We start from the raw sequence: 16,914 nt of genomic DNA on the forward strand, positions 1-16,914 counted from the left end.
AACAACTAAAACTGAGAATTACATAATATTCATTATACTCTTTAATACATATCCCTGCTCTAAAATCTTGTCAAAATACTCTAAGTGGTAGTTTTTGAATGTCTTAGCAATGTATAGAAGATGCAGATTGAGACGTACTGCTGGGATGGTCTCTGAAGAGATTGTTCACTACTTAACTAAGTATTATACGCAAGTCGATTTAATAAACTCTTGGCTCAAGCAGAGATGAGAAGGAACTTTCTCAGTTCCCTGGCTTAGGTGAGAAGTTACGTTCCTAACTTCAGTAATCCTAGGCTGTGCTCTGTACCCATCTTTCAACTTCTCCCCCCCCCCCCTTTTTTTTTATTCCAGCTTGATCCATTTGAATGAAAGTATTTAAGACCTAGAGACTGAGTAATACAGACAACCAGGAGAAAGATCTTCCTCACTGACTAGTGGTAAGAAGAACTATAGAAGGTTCTGTTGTTAAAACAGGAGGGGCTGCAGCAGCTGAGGGAAATTAAGCAGAATACCTCGGGTCTCATTACTGTCTATCATAACATGTCAGGATAAGAATGTGCCTTCAGATGTGTTTATTTAAACACTTACCCCGATGCTCCAGTGTATTTTAATTTTTCAGTATTTAAATGTGGCTATTTTAATGAGGTTACAGTTTCGATAAATACCAAAAGTTGAATGTTAATTACCATGAGGTCTTAAGCTCTGTACTCTACATAAAACTCAGGGAGAGCCCGTCCTGTGTAGTTTAAATCACTAGTTAGACTTGAATTTCTACCTAGAAACAGAGTAGCCAAAGTGTTAAATCAGTAGGAAGGGAGGGGCTTTCGCCCATGCCCCCCAGATACACTTCATGTGTCCGGAGATGTTTTTCATTGCTACAACTTGGGGGCAGGTGCTATTGGTATCTAATGCATAGAGGCCAGGGATACTGCTAAAAACCCCACAATGCCCAAAACAGCCCCCCAACAGTAAGGAGTTACCTAGCTCAAAATGTCAATCACGCCACTCACTGCTGAGAAACCTTGTGTTAAAAAATATGTGTAGGTCTGAGGAGAATACACTTAAAATTACAGACCTGATGTTATTTGCATATTAGGAGATTGGGGTGTAAAACCTATTAACTAAAAAAGACCTGGCATAGGACATTACCCTAGACGGTAGGACCAATATAAGTAGAAAAAAATTTTTTTAAATGTATGGCGAGTTATGCTTTGGTTTTAGGGATTTGGAAATGAAGATTCCAGAGGAAATATCGGGGTGTCAGTCAAGCTCTAAGGGCAGGGCAAGTTGCTATTTTAACTTAATCTTAGGGCACAACACCTTACTAAAATCTGAGAGCATGTTCTCTGAACCACACTATTGAAGTATTTCCTGTCTCATTACTGTCTATCATGACATGCTCTTTTTTCTCTTTTATTTCTTTAAGTTTATTTATTCATTTGAGAGGGAGAGCAAGTGTGACCAGGAGAGGGGCAGAGAGAGAGAGAATCCCAAGCAGGCTGTCTACTGTGAGCATAGAGCCTGATGCTGGGTTCGAACTCACGAATGCTGAGATCATTATCTGAGACAAAATCAAAAGTTAGATGCTTAGCCAAATGCGCTTCCCAGGTGTCCCTCTTCTAACACTATGATAAACTCAAAATTGTTATTGTTGTTTACTATCTGTTCATCCCATCAGACTATTAGTTCCATGAAAGGATCTCTCTCTCTCTCTCTCTCTCTCTCTCTCTCTCTCTCTCTATATATATATATATATATATATACATATTTTGCATGCCCAGCTCCTACCATTATAAAAGTCATCAGTAAATATTGGTACTTTTGAGTTACATGAATAAATTAAACATTTAATAGAGTTTTAATTCTCACTAAAATCTATATGTAGCATCCCAGAACCTTCATTTCTTATACCATCCCAAAGCAACTTTTCCTGAGAAATTTCATACATTCCTTCTTCTAAATAAGAAAAATTCAGCTCAAAAACACTGTTCCTGTCTTTGTTTTTGAGTACAAGAGAAAACAAAAATAAGCCTTTGTGAATGTGGGAAGGTGTTAGCTTTGAAGAGAAGTATGGGCAACTTACCTACCTGATGAGGAGGAAGATGGAGTATATAGAAAGGTTCAGTAAGAGAAGAGGGATATGACTCATTGTACCTCTAATTTCTCAACAAATAAGAAATGATTCCTAGCTTCAAGCAGCTCAGAGCAGGGATTCTGGTTTAAGATGGCAACATAAGAGGCTCCTGAACTTACCTCTTCCCACAGACACACCAAATCTACAACTATGTATGGAATAATTCATTCTGAAAGAAATCCAGAAACTAGCCGAGTGACTCTTACACATCAAATGAAGGAGAAAACACACACACACACACATCAAAATGGGTCACCAGTGTCTGGAAAACAAGTTTGTGCATGTATCTGGAGTCCCACATTTTGTGGCTGAAGACCAGAAGACACATCCATTGATAGCCTGGCTCTATTAACCAGCAGTGCTGTGTTCTTGGGTTTAGTGGGATTGTGGCAAGCAAAGAGACAGTTAGTGGCTGGCTATCCCTCCAAGAGTCAGCATAGAGGGCGTGGGGAGAGTAGATAGAGGAACCTATCTCCTAGTCCTTTCCTAAATGAGGTCTATTTGCATACTTAAAAGCCACTTCCAGAGGATCTGTCTTCCATTTAGCCTGCATCTATGTGCTGAGTGAGGTCTTCCCCCTTTGCAATGCTAACAAGTTTTGGCACACCCTCAATTACTGGGAACCACTAAAAACAAACAGGGCTGTTTGGACAATCACAAAGTTTTGAGAGACAACAAAGAGCTAGGGTTGGGCTGAACAAGTTTCATTTCCTACACATCTTCCAGACTGGGAGAACTAGCTGTTTAATCTTTAAACACACACACACACACACACACACACACACACACACACCCAACCAGATGAAAAAACAGAGCATATGTTCCAAAAGAAAGAACAAGAATAAACCCCAGAAACAGAACTTAATGAAATGGAGATAAGTGATTTACCTGGTAAAGAGTTTAAAGTTTATAAAGATGGTCACCAAGGTCAAAAGACCAATGCATGGACAAAATGAAAATTTCAACAAACAAATTGAAAATATAAGAAAGCATCAAAGCAGAAATCATAGAGGAATACAATACCTGAACTGAAAAAATCAGTAGAAGAGTTCAGTAGCAGATTAGATGAAGTGTAAGAAAAGATCAATGAACTCAAAGAGCAATGGACTTCGATCAGAGAAGAAAAAAGAAAAAAAAATGCAGTGAAGATAGCTTAAGGGATTTATGCAACATCATCAAGCAGATCAATTTTCACATTATAGGAGTCCCAGAAGGAGAAGATAGAAAAGGGCAAAAAGCTTATTTGAAGAAATAATGGTTGAAAGTTTCCTAACCTGGGGGAATGGGGGGAAGAAAACCAGATCCAGGAATTCCAGAGAGCTCCAAATAAGATAAATTCAAAGACTCACACTTGGACACGTTATAATTGTTAAAAGTTAAAGACAAGAAGATAATCTTAAAGGCAACAAAAGTAGCTGTTTATAAGGGAACCCCTATAAGACTATCAGCAGATCTTTCAGCAGAAGCTTTGAAGACCAGAAGGAGTGGTGCAATATATTCAAAGTGCTAAAGGAAAAAAACTTTCCAACTAAGAATACTCTACCTGGTAAAGTTGTCTTTCAAAATTGAAGAAAAGATAAAAAATTTTGCAGACAAGTAAAAGCTAAAGGAATTCATTACCAATAGACTGGACTTATAAGAAATGATAAAGGGAATTAGTCAAGCTGAATTAAAGGGACACTAATTGGCAACAAGAAAATATAAACGTATAAATCTCATTGGTAAAGGTAAATATTAAATTAAGGATATTCTAATGTTGTAATAGTGGTGGGAACAGTATTTATAAATCTAATATGAAAATGAAAAGACAAAAGTCACAAAACTATACCTACAATAATTTGTTAGTGAATACAAAGGTAAAAAGATAAACTGTGATGTAAAAATGTAGAGCTTTAATATGTGTTTAAATGTAAGTTGCTATCAATTTAAAATAGACTGTTACAAATATATGTTTTTTTTTTCAATATATGAAGTTTATCGTCAAATTGGTTTCCATACAACACCCAGTGCTCATCCCAAAAGGTGCCCTCCTCAGTACCCATCACCCACCCTCCCCTCCCTCCCACCCCCCCCATCAACCCTCAGTTCTCAGTTTTTAAGAGTCTCTTATGCTTTGGCTCTCTTCCACTCTAACCTCTTTTTTTTTTTTTCCTTCCCCTCCCCCATGGGTTTCTGTTAAGTTTCTCAGGATCCACATAAGAATGAAACCATATGGTATCTGTCTTTCTCTGTATGGCTTATTTCAGTTAGCATCACATTCTCCAGTTCCATCCATGTTGCTACAAAGGGCCCTATTTCACTCTTTCTCATTGCCATGTAGTACTCCATTGTGTATATAAACCACAATTTCTTTATCCATTCATCAGTTGATGGACATTTAGGCTCTTTCCATCATTTGGCTATTGTTGAGAGTGCTGCTTAAATATATGTTTTATATAAGCTCCATGGTAACTACAAAGGAAAGAATTGTAAGCATATTAGAACAGAATATCATCAAATCACGAAGAGGGCAAGAGAAAAAGGGGCAAGGGAACTGTAGAATAGCCAGAAAACAATTAAGAAAATGACAATAATAAGGACCTATCATATCTATCAATAATTACTTTAAATGTAAATGGATGAGATTCTACAATACACAGAGTGGCTGAATGGATTAAAAAACAAACAAACAAGAACCAATTGCCACCTAAAAGAGATTCACTTCAGCTTTAAGGATACACATAAATTGAAAATAAAGAGATGGAGAAAGATATTCTATGCAAAAGGAAACCAAAAGAAAGCAGAAGTAGCTATACTTATACCAGACCAAATTGACTTCAAGATTTCAATAAGTCTTATATAAGGATAAAGGGATCAATCCAACAAGAGAATATAACATTTGTAAGTATTTATGTATCCAACACAGGATTACCTAAATATATAAAGCAAATATTAATAAACCCATAGGCTGAAATAGACAGCAATATAGTAACAGTGGGTGCATTTTATACCCTGCTTTCAACAATGCATAGATCATCCAGACAGAACATCAGTAAGGAAATATAGGACTTTACTCATTAGACCAAATAGACCTAAAAGACATCTATAGAATATTCCATCCAAAACCAGAAGAATACACATTCTTCAAGTGCACATGGAACATTTTCCATGGTGGATCATATGATAGGCCACAAAACAAATCTTAACACATTTAAGAAGAATGAAATCATACCAACCATCTTTTTTGACCATCATGGTATGAAACTAGAACCAACAAGAGAAAAGTGAGACCTAGAAATTAAACAACACACTTTTTTTTTAAGTTTATTTATTTAGAGACTTCAAGTGAGGGAGGGGCAGAGACAGAGAAAGAATCCTAAGCATACTCTTCACCATCAGTGTGGAGCCCCATTCAGGGCTTGAACTCATGAACCTGGAGGCCAGGACCTGAGCCAATATTTGATGCTTAACAGACTGAGCCACCCAGGTGCCTCCTACACCACACACTTCTAAACAACCAGTAGGTGAAAGAAGAAATCAAAATGGAAGTAACTTATCCAGAAACATATGACCATAAAAACAAATACTGTGGGATGCAGCAAAAGCAGTTCTGAAAGTGGATAGCAATAAATGCATATATTAGGAAATTAGATCAAGTAAACAATCTAACTTTACAACTCAAGGAACTAGAAAAAATCTTCAGTTCCAAAGTTAGTAGGAGGAAGGGAATAATAAGGATCAGGGCAGAAATAAATGAACTAGAGACCAGACAAAAAGAATAGAAAAGAAAAACAAAATTGACAAACCTTTAGCTAGACTAAGAAAAAAAGGAGTCTAATAAACTTAGAAATGAAAGTGGAGACATTATAGCTTATAGTACAGTAAGGCATAAAATCATATGAGACTACTATGAACAATTAAATGCCAACAAATTACATAACCTAGAATAAAGGGATACATTTTTAGAAACACACAATTTACCAAGACTGAATCAGGCAGAAAAAGAAAATCTGAACAGAGCAATAATGCATAAAGAGATTGAATTAGTAGTCAAAAACTCTCAACAGGAAACTTCAGGACCAGATGGCTTCACTGGAGAATTCTACCAATTCAAAGAATAATTAACACCAATCCTCCTCAAACTCTTCCAAAATATTGAAGTGGAGGGAGCATCTCCACACACATTCTATGAGGCCAGATACCAAAACCAGGTAAGGATACCACAAGAAAAGAAAACCACAGATCAATATTCCTGATGAATATAGATTTAAAAATTCTCAACAAATTATTAGTAAACTAACAAATTCAAGACCATAGTAGAAGGATTATACACCATGACCAAGTGGGATTTATCCCTGGGATGCAAGAATGGTTCAACATATAAAAATCAATAAATGTACTACATTATATCAATAAAATGGAAGATTAAAATCACACAATTGTTTTAGTAGATGCGTAAAAAGTTAACAGGATACAACATCCTTTCGTGATAAAACTCCTTAACAGGTTGGGTATAGAAGAAACTAATGGTTAACAATGCTCAATGGAGATAAGTTGAAAGTGTTTTCCCCTAAGATCAAGAATAAGGAAAAGATGCTCAGTCTCATCAGTTCTATTCAATATATTACTGGAAGTTCAAGCTAGAGCAATTAGGCAAGACAAAGGGAAAAAAAGGCATCTCACTAGGAAAGGATGAATTAAAATTGTCCTTTTTGTCATGAAGATGAGATCCTATTTCTAGAATATCACAAAGAATCCATTAAAAAACTATTAATCAATTGTAGTTAAGCGGCAGGATCTAAAATCAGCATACAGAAATTAATTGCATTAATTTTCACTAACAATGACACATCTGGAAAAAAATAAAAATCATTTCATTCACAATAGTATTAAAAACAATAAAATACTTCGGAATAACTTTAACCAAGGAAGTAAAAGATTTATACAATAAAAACTACAAAACCTAGCTGTAAAAAATCAAAGACACAAACAGGTGGAAAGATATCCCATATTCATGGATTGGAAGAATACTGTTAAGTGGCCATGCTACCCAAAGCCATCTACAGATTCAATGGAATCCCCATCAAAATACATAGGCATTCTTCACAGAAATAATCCTAAAAATTGTGTGGAACCATAAAAGACCCCAAATAGTCAAAGCAATCCTGAAAGAAAGAAACAAAGTTGGAGATATCATGTTTCTAGATGTCAAACTACACTACAAAGCCATAATAATAAAAACAGTATGATACTGGCACAAAAATAGACACATTGACCAATGGAACAAAACAGCCTGGAGTCAAACCCTGGCGTATACAGCTAACTAATATTTGACAAGGGAGCCTAGAATATCCAATGTAGAAATGTAGATATCTCTTCAATAAGTGGTGCTGGGAAACTGAAGAAACACATACAGAACTTGAAATGCATCAAAGACTTAAACATAAGACCTGATAACCTAAAACTTCTGAAATAAAACGTAGGAAAGAAGCTCAGTGAGATGTCTTGGCAATATTTGGGGGGGAAACAATGCCAAAAACACACACAACAAAAGACAAACTTTCAACAAATGGGAATACATCAAACTCAAAAGCTTCTGCACCGCAAGCAAATAAAAAAATGAAAAGGCAACCTACAGAATGGGAGAAAATATTTGTATATCTTATCTCATAAGGGTTAATATCTAAAAATATATTTAAAAATACCTACAACTCAATAGCAAAACAAACAACTTGTGAAAGATGGGGAAAGGACCTGAATAAACATTTTTTCAAAGAAAACCTACAACTGGCCAACATATACCTGAAAAGTTGATCAACATCACTAATCATCAGGAAAATGCAAATGAAAACCATGATAAGATATTAGGATAACCATTGTAATTGGAATGACCTAAGAAAAAAAGACTGTTGTCAAGGCTGTACAAAAGAGGGAACTTTGTGCACTGTTAGGAATGTAAATTGTTACAGTCATTATGGAAAACAGTATGGAGGATCCTCAATACAAAATAGAACTACCATTTGATCTGGCAAATTTACTTCTGGATATATATCCAAAGGGAATGAAGTCACTATCTTGAAAATATTTATGCCCCTTCATGTTCATTGCAGCATTATTTACCATAGCTAAGGCATGGATATAACCATTGACAGATGAATGAAGAAAGTATATACCTACATTTTGTGCACACACACATACACATAAATATTATTCAGTCATAAAAAAAAAAAGGAAATCCAGCATGGATGAACCTTGAGGGAATTATGCTAAGTGAAATGAGTCAAAGACAAGTACTTGGTGATCTGACTTATATGTGGAATCTAAAAAAGAAAGCATTTCATAGATATAGAGAACAGATTGGTGATTGCCAGATTTGGGGTGTGGGAGAAATGGGTGAAAGGCACTTATAAAGAAGTCATAGGAAGGTGATGTAGAGCATGGTGACTAAAGTTAGCAATGCTGCATTTTGTATGTGAAAATTGTTAGTAGAGTAAATCTTAAAGTTCTCATGACAAGGAAAACGTAACAATGTGTGGTGATGATTAAACTGAGTATGGTAATCATTTTACAATATATAAGTATATGAAGCACCATGTTGTACAACTAAATCTCATGCAATGTTATATGTCAAGTATATCTCAATAAAACTGAAAAAAATGAAAAAAATCATGAATTGACAATGTAGCAGGACTACTTGAAGAAGCTCCTTATTGATTATGTGTAGATACGTTCATTATTGTGTCATCTGGCATATTTTTCTCTTTCTGGGCTCTTTGAAAGAAAGAGAATAGGAGTTTAGATCTACATGTTCTCAACTTGAGAGTGTGTCTCAAGAGTAAACAGGGTAAGAAACAGACCTCAGAAGAAGCTTGGAAGTATGGGGTTAGAATAACCAGTAGTAATAAATGAGCTAAGGGGAAAGGATGCATTCTGGATAAATAATGCAAATGACAGTAGTTATACCCATGACAAATTAAGCATGGAAAGTCTAAGAATATTCTTTTGGGAGAACAATCGCACTTATATAGTGATGGAAAAACAAAAAAAGAAAGCCAAAACAAAAATATCAGATAATCTTTTTATCACACAGGGGCTTCATACCTTTTGAATTGTGATATTATTTGTAGTTCTCTACGGGGTTTAATGAAATATACCAAATTAACACCTTCGAAATTGGACATCATCCGTGTGTGTGTGCGTGCGCGCGTGTATGCTTTCCATTTCTGTTCCAGAGAGGATTTAAGGTACCTGAATCAATATTCACATTTCATCTCTGGCTCTAATGAAAGTCTCTGTGATTTTCTAGGTCTTTGGAACATACTTCACACATTCAGCTTCTCAGAGAAAACCATCAATATTTGCCATAGTGAAGAAAAAGAAGGTCAGAGAAGCATTTTCCAAGCTTTTGGATATTTATCATCAGAAGAGTTAAGCAGAGTCAAGTACATCTGGCAGGCCCTAGTGAAATATATGGCTACTAACTCATATATTTTATGATTAAAATTGTTTTATGATTTGTAAACACTTGCAAAGTCACAGATAATAAATTTATTTACACATTGAATAAATCATTTTCATTTAAGTCACCCTGTTCCTTTATGATACTTACTAAACTTTGTTATAACAAAAATATTTGTTATTTGTTTACAATCCTTGTTCCTATACTCGACTGTAAGGTCCATGAAGACAGGAGTGTTTTTTGTTCACTGCTGTAAACCTAGGGATTTAATTTACTGCTATAAACCCAATACTTAGTAAATACATGAAATTACTTTAAGACTTTGACATCTAAGTATGATAACTACATTGGATTTTCAAAGTAAAGAACTCATTTCTGGAAATTTCCATTTTAGGACATTATTCATGTTTTCTGAGATGTCAATAGCCATATAGAGGGTCTTATTGACTGATAGCTATGCCCTAAATTTTCATATTCAAGGAGTGAACTCCCTTGTCAACCTTTTACAAAATGCAGCTAACATGAAGTCTGGGTTGATACATTAACCCTCAAAATTTTAGGAACTTGATGCTGAGTAAGTTGTATAAAACGTTTTCACCGAAAAGTTTGTTTTTTGTCTTAATTAGGCATTCAAACACATTTTTTTCTCCATAACTAGTATACTCTGCTTGTAACATGATTGGCTAGTAGTTAAAAATAATTGGCACATTTCTGATAACTTCACCTTCCTAGTTTCCAGCAGCTCTTAGTAAAGGTAATACAGGGGTGCCTGGTGGCTCAGTCGGTTAAGTGTCTGACTCTTGGTTTCCCCACCGGCTCACGTCTTGATCTCACAGTTTCATGAGTTCAAGCCCCACACTGGGCTCTGTGCTGACAGCATAGGGCCTGCTTGGGATTCTTTCTCTCTCCCTCTCTCTTTGCCCACCCCTGACTCATGCTGTTTCTGTCTCCCTCAAAATAAATAAACTTAAAAAAAAAAAAAAAAGGTAATACATTACCCCAGGTGCCCCTGGTAGCTGAGGATCCTGGGAAGTGGGGTCATTGATTGATCTAGGTCAGATTTCTCACCTTAGAGTTGATTTCCCTCTGCACAAACATCACTATTGTTAAAGTGCTATTTTGGGCTGCTGTAGAGACATTTGGCATGTCGGTGTTAGGAAAATTTTCCTAAAGCTTGGAAATAAGGAGAAAGAGTAATTCCAAGTCCTTTCAATATCATGGTAAAAAAAAAAAAAGTGCTTCTCAAACTTCAATGTGCACCTGAAGATACCTGGTGATAGTTTTGAAACATAGATTTTGACTTCACACATGGGGGGTGGGAACGCAGATTCTGAATTTCAAACAGCTCTCAGGTGAGAGCAGTTCTATGGGACAATGACCTTCCACCCTGCTACTCAAAATGGGTAGCACATTGTTGAAAGCCCTTGAGCAAGGCGATGTCACATCCTAGGGCGGTGCTTCTCAAACATGGTTGCCTGTTAGAATCACTTGGGGGAGGGGGTTTAGAAATCTTGATGCTCAAGCCTCACCCAGTTTCCAATTAAGTTACAGTATTGGGTGGGGGGAATGTAAGACCTATTCATCAGTGTTTTTTAAAACTCTCCAGCTGTTTCTAATATGCTCTAAGGGAATATAGCTTTTTTGCCCAACTGATCAGGGCCATTTTACAGTTCTGTAAACTGGTAAGGTGCGATGGTTTTATTGCCTATGGGATTTTAACCAGTTTTGTACTTAATTTGGTACTTCAGCTTTTATATTTTTCCTACTCAAAAAATTTCAGTTTCTTAAATTTTATTTGGAACTGCCTTTTCATCTCTCTAGTTTCCTCATTAATGAATTAAATAAAACTTTTGACACATAATGCTTTGATGGTTTTTGTTTTATCCAGTCTATTAACAAAATTACACAGCTAGCAGCTACATTTTCTCTTTTGTTTGAGCAGCAGCCAATGTTTTTTGGAAGTGAGTAATGAATACATAAGTAAATTCATCTGGGGTCTCTCTAAACCTAGCATACTTGATTCAGCCCTCATCAAAGAAAGAATGAATGACTAGTTCAGTAATTGTTGACATTATCTTAAAGTACATTTCTGGAGATCAGATTTACACTCTGACCCATGCCAATTCACTATCATTGGGAAGACAGCTCCCTCTTTTACTAACAGGAGAAATGCTACCACAGCATTATCGGCAGGCCTGGACTTGTTTTCCCACAGTGGGAAGGAGTTGGCGGTACTCCACCCCTACTTTTCTCCCAGCTTTGCCTTATGACTGATGGTTCCCATTTGCAGGATGTCAGGCCAGGGTTTAAGGGACTGCCTGTAGCAAAGTAAATTGGCCCACTTAGGGATCAAACCTGTGAACTTGCCTTCATCAGCACACTAATCCTAGCAGAGGCATGAGCCTGCCATTTTATCCGCTGATTGATTTCCCTGAAAGTTAGGATTCTGAACTCGTTCTGCTCTTCAGCTGAAGAAAAAGTTTCAAGTTTAAAAAGTGTATTCTAAAACTTAAGAGTCAATAAAAAAAATAGCTAAAAGAATATTTATGTATTAAAAATAATCTCATACAAGTAAGGGCATTTAGCCTAAAATGAGTTCATATTTGAGGCCTCACCTTTAATATGGTCTTTCAGCTTTAAAAAGTGAAGTGTATTTTATCTACATAGCTATATTTATTGCTAATTTTTTTAAGTTTATTTTTGAGAGAGAGACAGTATGAGCAAGGGAGGGGCAGAGAGAGAGGGAGAGAGAAAATCCCAAGCAGGTTCCACACTCAGCACAGAGCCCATGGGGCTCAATCCCACGACCAGAAGAATAGGACCTGAACTGAAATCAAAAGACGCTTAACCCACTGAGCTATCCAGGCACCCCTTTTTATTACCAATTTCTATAATGCACAGTAAATATGTAAATATTAAGAGTGACTATAAAGTAATGACATTTCTCAGATGGAAGTTTTTCTCTTTAGCTTTGTCCTTCTTGAAGGTTGGCCACCTATTTTGATGATGTTGTAATTACTTATTCCTATAACTTTCCCCAATATTTAAAATATTTTTGATAATCTTAGACAAGAAAAGACTTTTATTTGGAAGTGACTTTCTGTGGCCCATTCTTTTAATGTCTTCTACTGTGACAAGTCTTCATTTTTTGAGATATGTATGATTATAGGAATTAGCTGGGAGTCACTTTGAATCAAATCTGTTGAGGAAGGTGTGGATTTAAGTTGTTTTAATTAACTATTATCACATACGCAATGTGATAACAACCCTGCTTTCTCAAGTGGCTTATAAACTTTTTAAGTTTATTTATTTTTGAGAGAGACAGAGAGCATAAGCAGGGGAGGGGCAGAGACAGAGGGGGGACAGAGGACCCAAAGTGGGCTCTGTGCTGACAGCAGAGAGCCCAGTGCGGGGCTTGAACCCAAGAACTGTGAGATCATGACCTGAGCCCAAGTCAGACACTTAACTGACTGAACCACCCAAGTGCCCTTTATAAACTGGTCTTGGGGCACCTGGGTGGCTCAGTCGATTGAGTGTCCCACTTGGGCTCAGGTCATGATCTAGCGGTTTGTGAGTTTGAGCCCCGCGTCAGGCTCTGTGCTGACAGCTCAGAGCCTAGAGCCTGGAGCCTGCTTTGGATTCTGTGTCTCCCTCTCTCTTTGCCCCTCCCTGTCATGCTCTCTCTCTCTCTCTCTCTCTCTCTCTGTGTGTGTCAAAAATAACCATTAAAATTTTTTTTAAAAAAAAGATAAACTGGTCTTGGCTTTTCCCAAAAAGGGAGCTTCAAAATGTGTTAATATAATGGGAAAGTTAGCAGAATAAGTAAAATCTGTTATGGTGAATATACTATGAAGGACACTATTTTGACATTAACTTTCTGAAAGTGTATTTTGTTCTGTTTTTAACTCCTTATCCATAGGTACAATAATTGATATGATTGGTTCTAATATTTTTTTGCTGTAATTATTTTAGAAGAAAAAGTCCACGTGCTAAGGCTCAGAAAGGGAGCCACAGAAAAATGGCATTTTACGCATAATACTTGAACAGTTGGTTTTCATGTTTTACAGTAAAAAGACACATTATATTTTTGTGTATTTTATTCTCATGACTATGAAATCACAACGCCTATCGCGCATCCTCCATGTACCATAGCAAATGCTTATGATTAGTCAGTTGGTAAGTGGATTCACTTTACATTGAAACTTTAGCTATTAATCAAATGGTTAGCCTCAATGTCTTTTGGGATTAAAGTTAACTCTTAAAATATAATTATATGATATGAAGAATATGTCAAGTCATATTTTCTCACTAGCATTGAAAATAACTGCCTTTTTCAAAGTATTAACTGCCATCAATGAAATCTAAACTCATCAACTAAATAAACAGGATATTTCATAGAGAACACAGGCCAAAGCTGGCAGAGTGTAATAAGCTGATGAGATCTCAAAAACACTGTTCATTTCATCTACTTAGCATCTCTTCCTTCTATTTTAGTAACACTATCCCTTGTTTCCTCTGAAAAAAAGATCTGTCACTCACTGGTCACTTTCAGTCAGTGGGACTGGGGGCAAATCTGGACGTAATTATCTGGCCATCTACCAACACAAGCCATAATAATTGGCTCAGGGATGGGTCTGCAACTGAAGCTGAGCCAGTAAGGGTCCATGCTAGAATTCCTGCCAGACATTTTGGGCATGAGGTATTTTGCATCTGGATTAGCCAAGTACTGTATTTAAAATAGAACCCTAAAGCGGCTGGCTGGCCATTTTTGATGCTGAGGAAGGTCAGTGAGAAAAATGCCAATCCCAGAGAAGCAGGGCTGAGAGGAGAAAGATTGCTGATGTCTTTGGGCACTTGGGTGTAACTCTGCCAATGGCTGCCTTAGCCTGGCTTTTTCATTTAAAAACAATGCATTCCATTTTTGATTAAAGTAATTTGAGTTGGAGTGATGTCATTGGCAACCAAGAGCCCTGGTTATTAACAAGTAGATGATAAAATCACCACTTATTTACTGGTCATTTTATTACTCGCTTTTAAGTTAAGCACTTAAAGTCTATTCATTTTGATAAAGGAAAAAAAAATAATTAGGACCAAACAGTAAATTTTATGGAAGACTAATTCATTTGCCAACATTCATTAATTGCATCCAATGCAGCTAGAAAAGAAATAGGAGTGTTTTTTTATAATGCTCAGAAATAGAAGAAAAACATACACAATGAGATCCATAAAACCAAAAGTACAAAATACTTTAGAGAATATTTCAGCATGTGCTGGGAAGTTATAGCAAATTATCATTGAGATCCCTCCTAACTATGAGGTTCTATGATTTAAAAAAAATTGAAAATTATAGACAAATCCAATAATGTTAAAATATTTAAGTAAATTTAAGTATGACAAGTGATCAGAGTTTGGTGGAAATAGAGTCTAAAAGATGCTAAGCATTTAGTTGGATTTTGAAGGAAGAAGAGCGTTCAGTTCTTAAAGACATTATTTTTATTTTTTTATATTTAATTCCCTTATTATAGTTTCACCCTTTATAGGTTGCTATACTGTTAGAATATCTAATATTACAAATATTTCTCTTAGATAGTTAATATATACTTTCATCTAGAATTCTGCTTTTTTTTTTTTTTTTTTTTTTTTTCATGAGAGCTCAAGTGGGGGAGAGGGGCAGAGGGACAAAGAGAATCTCAAACATGCTTCATGCTCGAGGCAGGGCTCGATCCCACCATCCTGGGATCATGACCTGAGCTGAAATCTCAACTGAACGAGCCACCCAGGTGCCCCTGGGATATTGCTATTCTAATTTGGCTTGTAAGGGAAGATCTTGAGCTACAAAACATAGACATCATTAGATGGATATAGAGACTTAAGTGAAGAAGGAAACTGCAGAGAAAAGTAACAGTAATATGCAAAAGTAAAATAACAATAATGTTTCCTCAAAAGGGATTCACTTTAGAATCATCCATGGTACTTGTGACAATGACATGATTAAAGAACCTACCCCCATTACTCCTGTTCAATCAATCTGGGATGTGTTCCCAGCATTGTTATGGAAAGCCTCACAGAGGATTCTGATGAATAACATTGTTTGAGAACAACTCAGCTAAAGGTAACTTACCACTTGGGTTAACCCTCATATTCAGCAATGCTACTATATGTATGTGTATAATGCCCCAAAGTATGCTTGTGTGACACATTCAATAAAGTGTTTAATGATCATATGCATATTAGCACAGCAAAACTACACCAAACACAATAAGCAGTGTAACAGTTTTCTCAAACTTGACTACAAACCTATTAGTACTGTTATAGCAATTATCATCCTACTGAGTTAGTTTCCACAGTAATAAGTGTGAAAAGAAACTCATGTTAGGTGTTCTCAAATGGGACCATGCAGACTTAAAAATTAAGGTATTTTTCAGTTAACCACTTTTAACCTAGCAACTCGATCAGTAACTAGAGAGTCAACATAGTTTGAAAGATATTTATTTTAAAACTCTTTTCTCTTCCAGAAGTATAACTTTTTTCTTATTTTTCAAAATTTTATTTAAATTCTAGTTAGTTAACATATAGAGTAATATGGGCTTCAGGAGTAGAATTTAGTGATTCATCACTTACATATAACATCCGGTGCTCAACACAAGTGCCCTCCAACTTACGCTGTTAGCTAAACGTTGAGAGAAGCAATTATAAATTTGCTTTTCTTGAATGCCTTCCTAGAAATTTTGACACTGAAGATTACATTCTAGGGGCCAATGCAAAAGTCCATAGCGAAGCATATATAGAAGTGTATACTTTTGGATTAGCCCTTAGAACGTAATCTTCAGTGTCAAAATGTCTAGAAAGGCATTCAAGAAAAGCAAAATGACAATTGCTTCTCTCAAGTTTAGCTAAGAGAATAAATCAGGGTATCAAAAAACAATATATTCCCCAAAGAACACACAGGTAGAACACAAAGTGTTAAAGAGCATAATTAAATGTGTCAAGTATTTTGTCGTTAATACATTTAATTTAAAACAGCAATTTTTGTTGTACAGCAGCTTGTTATTTACTCCCAATTAGAAATAGATGACTTCTTAAGAGATACGTGTAATGGATCAAAACTCACAGACAAGGAGCAGGATATTGCTGAAGTGTCAGGGAAGTGACAGGGAAATGGGTTAGGAATGGACTTACACTCCCCAGATAGCAACAATCTCAGCTTCCCACCAGCTGTACTTTCTTGCTCTCTCATCCTTGATGCAGTATTATGTAGTGTTTCAAAACTACAGCTTTTGAAGTTTCTGCCATGGTCAGAGGTTTTCATGTGGGTTGCTTCTATACATTTCCAGGTCTTCTT

At 36.2% G+C, this 16,914-nt stretch overlaps 2 long non-coding RNA genes across 2 annotated transcripts in view; one reads left to right on the forward strand and one right to left on the reverse strand.

Moving 5' to 3' along the window:
- The window catches only part of LOC123611439, a 233,729-nt gene that overhangs the window by 41,993 nt on the left and 174,822 nt on the right, over window positions 1-16,914 (reverse strand). The gene's annotated exons all lie outside the window — the stretch shown is intronic.
- LOC123611440 lies at window positions 126-9,954 on the forward strand. The gene is made up of 2 exons (XR_006718671.1): window positions 126-437; window positions 9,420-9,954. It is a non-coding gene; the product is annotated as an uncharacterized LOC123611440 (long non-coding RNA).

Source organism: Leopardus geoffroyi, chromosome C2 (assembly GCF_018350155.1).
Source record: "Leopardus geoffroyi isolate Oge1 chromosome C2, O.geoffroyi_Oge1_pat1.0, whole genome shotgun sequence".
NCBI classification, from domain to species: Eukaryota; Metazoa; Chordata; class Mammalia; order Carnivora; family Felidae; genus Leopardus; species Leopardus geoffroyi.